Below are 5,801 nucleotides of genomic sequence, written 5' to 3' on the forward strand. Positions count from 1 at the left end.
CACTTCATTCAATACAACTGCAAACACACATGAGGCAAGTTGCTCCGTTTGTATATACCTTCGCCAGTAAGTACGTATGTATGTATGTATAAACATAGAAACAAAGCCAATGGAAGACATTTTAAATGAGCATAACCACTAAACACGTGTAAGTCAACAACTACGAACAAACAGCAACTAATCACATGCGTAGGTCAATGTGCAAAATGATGACATATGAGGCTTGGCATTTGTATGTGTGCATCTTAGGGTGTGCATTGCTTAACAAATTAAATTTCCTGTTATGTACATAGCAATAAGAGGTGCTTGCTCAAAACTTTTGAAAAAGATAGTTAAGCTAACATTTTATTTACTCATTCTTGTGTATCAAAGGAAGAATAGATCCGAATCAATATGGTTTTATTTGCAGACGTATTCCAGTCACTAAATGCTATAGCAACTAATAGGTAATAACGGCTAACAAATAAGCAGGGCAACCCAAAAATTACTCTAATCTCTCTCTCTCTCCCTCTCTCTTCGCGTTGCCTTTATTTCGGGTCTCCCTCAATTTCCCCCCAATACCAGGTTCCTCTACCCTTCGTTATCACATCATCAAGGTGATGCTCTCTTATGATCCAATATATCGTATTTGGCCAGCTCGATGGTGGTCTTCCTCTAGTTCTTGGCTTAGTTATCTTCATGGCGAGTTTGACGATGTGGTCTTCATCTATACACGTTACGTGTCCGTATCTGCCTTCCGGCCTGCCTTCTCTCATTTTCTCCGAGATTGATGCAATTTTCATATCTTCTCGTACCTTACTGTTTTTCACTTTGCCCACGCGCGTTATTCATGTTGCCCATCCAAACATTTTCATTTCCCCCACGTGTATCTTCTGGTTTTCCTAAGCTTGCGTTCCCCAACATTCCGACACGTACAGCCTTACTGGTCTCACACAGGTTTTGCACACCTTTCCTTTAATTGTTAATAGCAATTTTCTGTCACATATGACGCCCGTCAGACAGCGCCACTTTAACCACGCCGCATTAACTATGTGTGTCACATCTTCGTCTATGTTTCCATTTTCGCTCGGAATCGATACTAGATACTTGAAACTTGTTGTTACTTTTATTGGCTGCCCATTAACGCAGGGGCTTCTTGTTGGTATGTTTCTCTTCGCCAAACGGCAGGTGCAAGTATTCGGCTCTCTTCGCATTTATGCGCATTCCATTGTTTGTCAATATTTTAGTCCACGAGTTCAGTTTCCTCTCCAGGCAAGCAAGGTCCTCACTAACAAAGACTATATCGTCCATGTAAAGAATATTCCATGGCTGTTTTTCTTGAGCTTTAGCTGTCAGATGAGTCATAACAATATTAAAAATCAACGAGCTGAGTACAGAACCTTAGTGCACAGCGATCGTCACTAGGAGCTTTTTCGTTAGTCTGACAAGTGTACATACTTGGCTGGTAATTTCGTGTTACATGCCTTGAATCAGGTTGATGGTGTTGCAGCGCAAAGTGTTGCTGAACAACCTGTAACATCGATATTTCAACGTTCTCACTAAAATGTACTGTTGGGTGTGGTTTTTGGGCTGATGGAGCAATCGGCCCGTTTTTTCCGAAGATGGAGATGAAAGAGCTGTTAATATCAATGAATATCCATATAGACAACTAAATGAAGATTTTTTGTGAGCTGAGCTTGAGGGAACAGCATAGACGATCTTTATATTCTACAAAATTCTTTATATTCAGCACGTGAAAATATTGCATATTTTTTTTTAAGTCTATGTCCCTTAAAAAACCAAAAATGCATGCTGATTTGACTGTTTGTGTTTTAATCTCATTTGCTGTATCTCTTTGTGATGTTGTGGTAGTTCCGAACTATTGAAACCTCATGACTTGCTCCATACTTTGTCTATAAACGACAAGTTTGCATCTAAGAAGATGTTTTGATAAGGTCATGGATTTTGTTTTTGTATCAGAGGTCCGCATGTGGAATTTTATTGCAAACTGTTCGAATGCATTCAAAAGTCTTGCATTATTTCCAGCATCCGATAAAATAACAGCGTCATTTGCATAACACTAAACAAAGTAGGACTGAGACTGTCACCTTATCTTAGTGTTGGGCATTTTTGACAGAAAGTCAACAACGATTCCAGAGCTGAAATACAACATTCGGATCGAGATCGCTGAGCTAAAGGATTTCTTCCCACTTTTCTCAAAAACCATACAGAATGGGTGCTTTTGGGCACCAGAAATGTGTTTAGCCTATAAAATTGCATAGAGAACTCTTCTCATATAAAAGAAAACAAAGAAAAAACCATCCAACCAAAAAAAAATTGTGGATTTTGCAGGGTACTTATTGTGAAGAATTTTTTTTTTTATAATTTTATTTGAGCGAATTTTAGCAAAATTAATAAAGGTCACCCTACCAGACATACAAGCGGGCAAACAAATACATATCTACAAGCCTGTACCACATATTTAGATACATATTTGTATTATAGCGCATGCAAGCATATTTGCCAAGGGGTGTGGTTATTTGGCAGGGTTTAATTTTGACAGATGTCAGGCTTAATAGACAAGGCAAAATTAACATTTCATTGGCAAAGGCCAGCAACTGAATTGAATGAATACAAATGTATGAATATACACATATATGAATATGTATATATGTATGTATGTATGTGCGTGCGTGTATGCTACATTTGAATATAATCCTTCTTGAATATGTGTGGAATGTAAACAAGTGAATAGGATATTGCTCATAAATGTACAATGTGAAAGTCCAGAAACGTGACAGGCACATACACACATACATGCACGCACTTATGAATTATGGTTTCCAACTTTAATGCGGCGCAAAGGTAGAAAACGCAACAGTTGTGATGAACTGCGGTCGATACCAAATTGTGACAGCGTTGTGACCAGCGCGTGGGTGGCAAGGCCCTGCACAGTGGCGAATATTATGTCAAGATAAATGAGTGTTCAAATAACCTCAGTCCCAGGAGGGTGGCCGAAGTCAACAATAAAATGCGAATGGGGCAGTTCAACGCCAGCATACAATCTTAATTTGACATTTAGGCAGATGTGCCATTACGCACAAATGAGTCAAAAAACTGCGGTATATTCTCCAGGATGTCGCTACAAGCCTTTTGGATGGCCTCTCCGGACGCAAAACATTTTTCTTTCATTACCAAATGCAATTTTCCGAATAGGTAGAAGTCACAGGGAGCCATACCAGGCGATTACGGTGAGTCGTTGATGGTTAAAATACGATTTATGGTCAAAAATCAGTCACAAAAGTGGACCGATGAGATGGTGCATTATCATGCAATAACCGCCAGCTTCCTCCTTCGCGGTATTCAAGGCGAATTCGACGAATGCGACACAACAAACTCTTCAAAACGCTAAGGTACAAAAATGCATTGACGGTTTGGCCCGTTGGCATGAACTCCTTGTGGACAATCCCCTTGGAATCGTAAAAACAAATGAGCATCAACTTGATTTTTGACTTCTTCAGACGTTATTTCTTGATTGACGGCTCGTCTGGGACCTTCTATTTGGCACTTTTCGGCCTAGTTTCAGGTTCATGTTGGAAACATCCTGTTTTATCATCAGTTACATTGTTGTAAAGGAAGTTCTCGTCCTTTCTCTCCTCTTTAATGAGGTCTTACGAATGCTAAATTATAAGCAATGTTTGGTTAACTGTTCACTGAGGACTTGCACGACATGAAACGCGTACGGAGCTTTCGTAAGCCCAAATGATAAGTTCAAATGCGATAAATCGATGCTTTGGAAATTTCCAACTCCGATTCCATGAATTTCAATAATAATTTAGATTAATTTTTCATCAATTTACGAACAATTTCGGTGGAGCTTCCGGTGATTACTGATTTTGGGCTTTGTCATTTATGTCCTCACAACCAACTCTGAAACGTGTAAACCACTCATAAAGATAATCATCGCCATAAACTTTTTCTTCGATTGAAATGTTTCGGTAAACGTTTTACCGATTTTAAAACAAAAATTTGATATTAGTTCTTCGTTCGAAAGTCATTTTTGTACCGATGACACAAACATACTGACACTTTAGCCGGAATAACTGCGCTTCTACTGAATCGAATGTCACCAAGCTTTCACTGAAAGTCGGCTAGGGATGTAACTCCAACGCACTAACTCATTAAAAAGATGGCGCCATCAAAAACATTTTTATAACGCCAGTCTTGTTTACTTTGCACTTCACCTTGTAATTTTTTCAGCTCTTGCGACAAAATTTACATCAGCTTCTTAGGCGCACTATGCCAAAATTGTAGGCACCAAATGCGTAGGTGTGATTTTGCCGTATCCGCTAACAGATTAAAATTAAAGAATAGACACAAAGATAGTAGCTCTACTGCGACTATCATTCCAGTGACTAAGTCAGCGCTGAAAATGAATCTATCAGAACTAAAAATTGTCAGTCTGGATATACAAACCTACCGAACATTTCCTGTGTTTAGTTATTATTATTTTTTTTTTAGATGAAATATTAATTACTACTTTTCTCATAAAGTAAACAAAATCACAAACTTACGAATAAAAAGGAAAAATTGGCACTGAATTCAGCGCTTACATCCTTTATTAATTGCTAGGCTAAGGTCCTCCTCCAATTTGGAATGTGCGTTTTTGCGTTGTTCCACAAATGGAACGACCTCATATTTAAGCCCATCCCGAACGGCAGGTGATTTTTATTAGACACTTTTTATGGCAAAAATACATTTAGAGGTTTTAGTTTTTTATAAAACTTTAGTTCATTCTGCTACACAAAGCATATAAATACAGTTTTCAAACTTTGTGCAAACTAAAAAAAATCAAGAAATATCATCCAAAATTTCAAACTTTTTAAGCGGAATTCTTAGAAAATTATCGAGTTTACAGAATGTAGGTTAGACTAGGTTAGGTTGAGTGGTTAGGTGGCCGTCTTTCGACACAATTAAGTCTGAATAATCCCATTGTGATACCACTGGAGCTCATCCTTTACACTCCTGAGGCTTCTCAGAACCAACCTGCGGATTTAATAAATTTTGTTAATTTCGGCAACCTTATTTGTGAGGCCTTTTCTATGCTGCCAAGAAAGGCGGGTCCGAACGTGGAAACCCTTTTTTTGTATAGGGCAATGCTTATACGCATGAAAAGTTCCACAGTTTCTCCTTCTTCAATATCTTGACAGTTTCAGCAAAAGTCATTATTTTGGGGGTACCATGGCGTCTATTTGGTGTTATATTTGCATGCTTTCCAATTAGACAATGCCCTGTTAGTACTCCTATCGTATTTCTCATATCCTGTGTCCTAAGCTGCAGTAGCGATTTTGTGCGGTCGTGGTTCCATTTTGGCCAAGGTTGTGTGCTTCTTTGGCAAAAAGGCGATAGCCTCAAATGGGCATTAGCGGCATTGATAGAGTGTCTATCTGTTATTAGTTTACTAAGGGAAACGGTATTGGTACATTATCTGGGTAAATATTTCATGTTATACCTTCCCTTGCAAGTTCACCTGCTTTGCAAAGACCTCCTATATTTCTATGGCCACACCCCCAAATCAGGTTTATTTTGAAATATTGCAATACTTCGCATAATAATTTGTACAGTTGTTGTATACAAAATTATGGCCCACTGAATTTCGGTATAATAAAATGCAAGTTTCATGGGAATCAAAAATCGAGTTGATTTTTTTCATTTTTTTTTCTGCGGCCTTGTAATTTTCTCCATATTCTCGACATTTTTTATGTGCAAAAAACACCGCCAGGAAAACAAACTATGCAGTGCCGATACCAAAAAAGTGTGTG

The sequence above is a fragment of the Anastrepha obliqua genome, chromosome 1 (genome assembly GCF_027943255.1).
Source record: "Anastrepha obliqua isolate idAnaObli1 chromosome 1, idAnaObli1_1.0, whole genome shotgun sequence".
NCBI lineage: Eukaryota > Metazoa > Arthropoda > Insecta > Diptera > Tephritidae > Anastrepha > Anastrepha obliqua.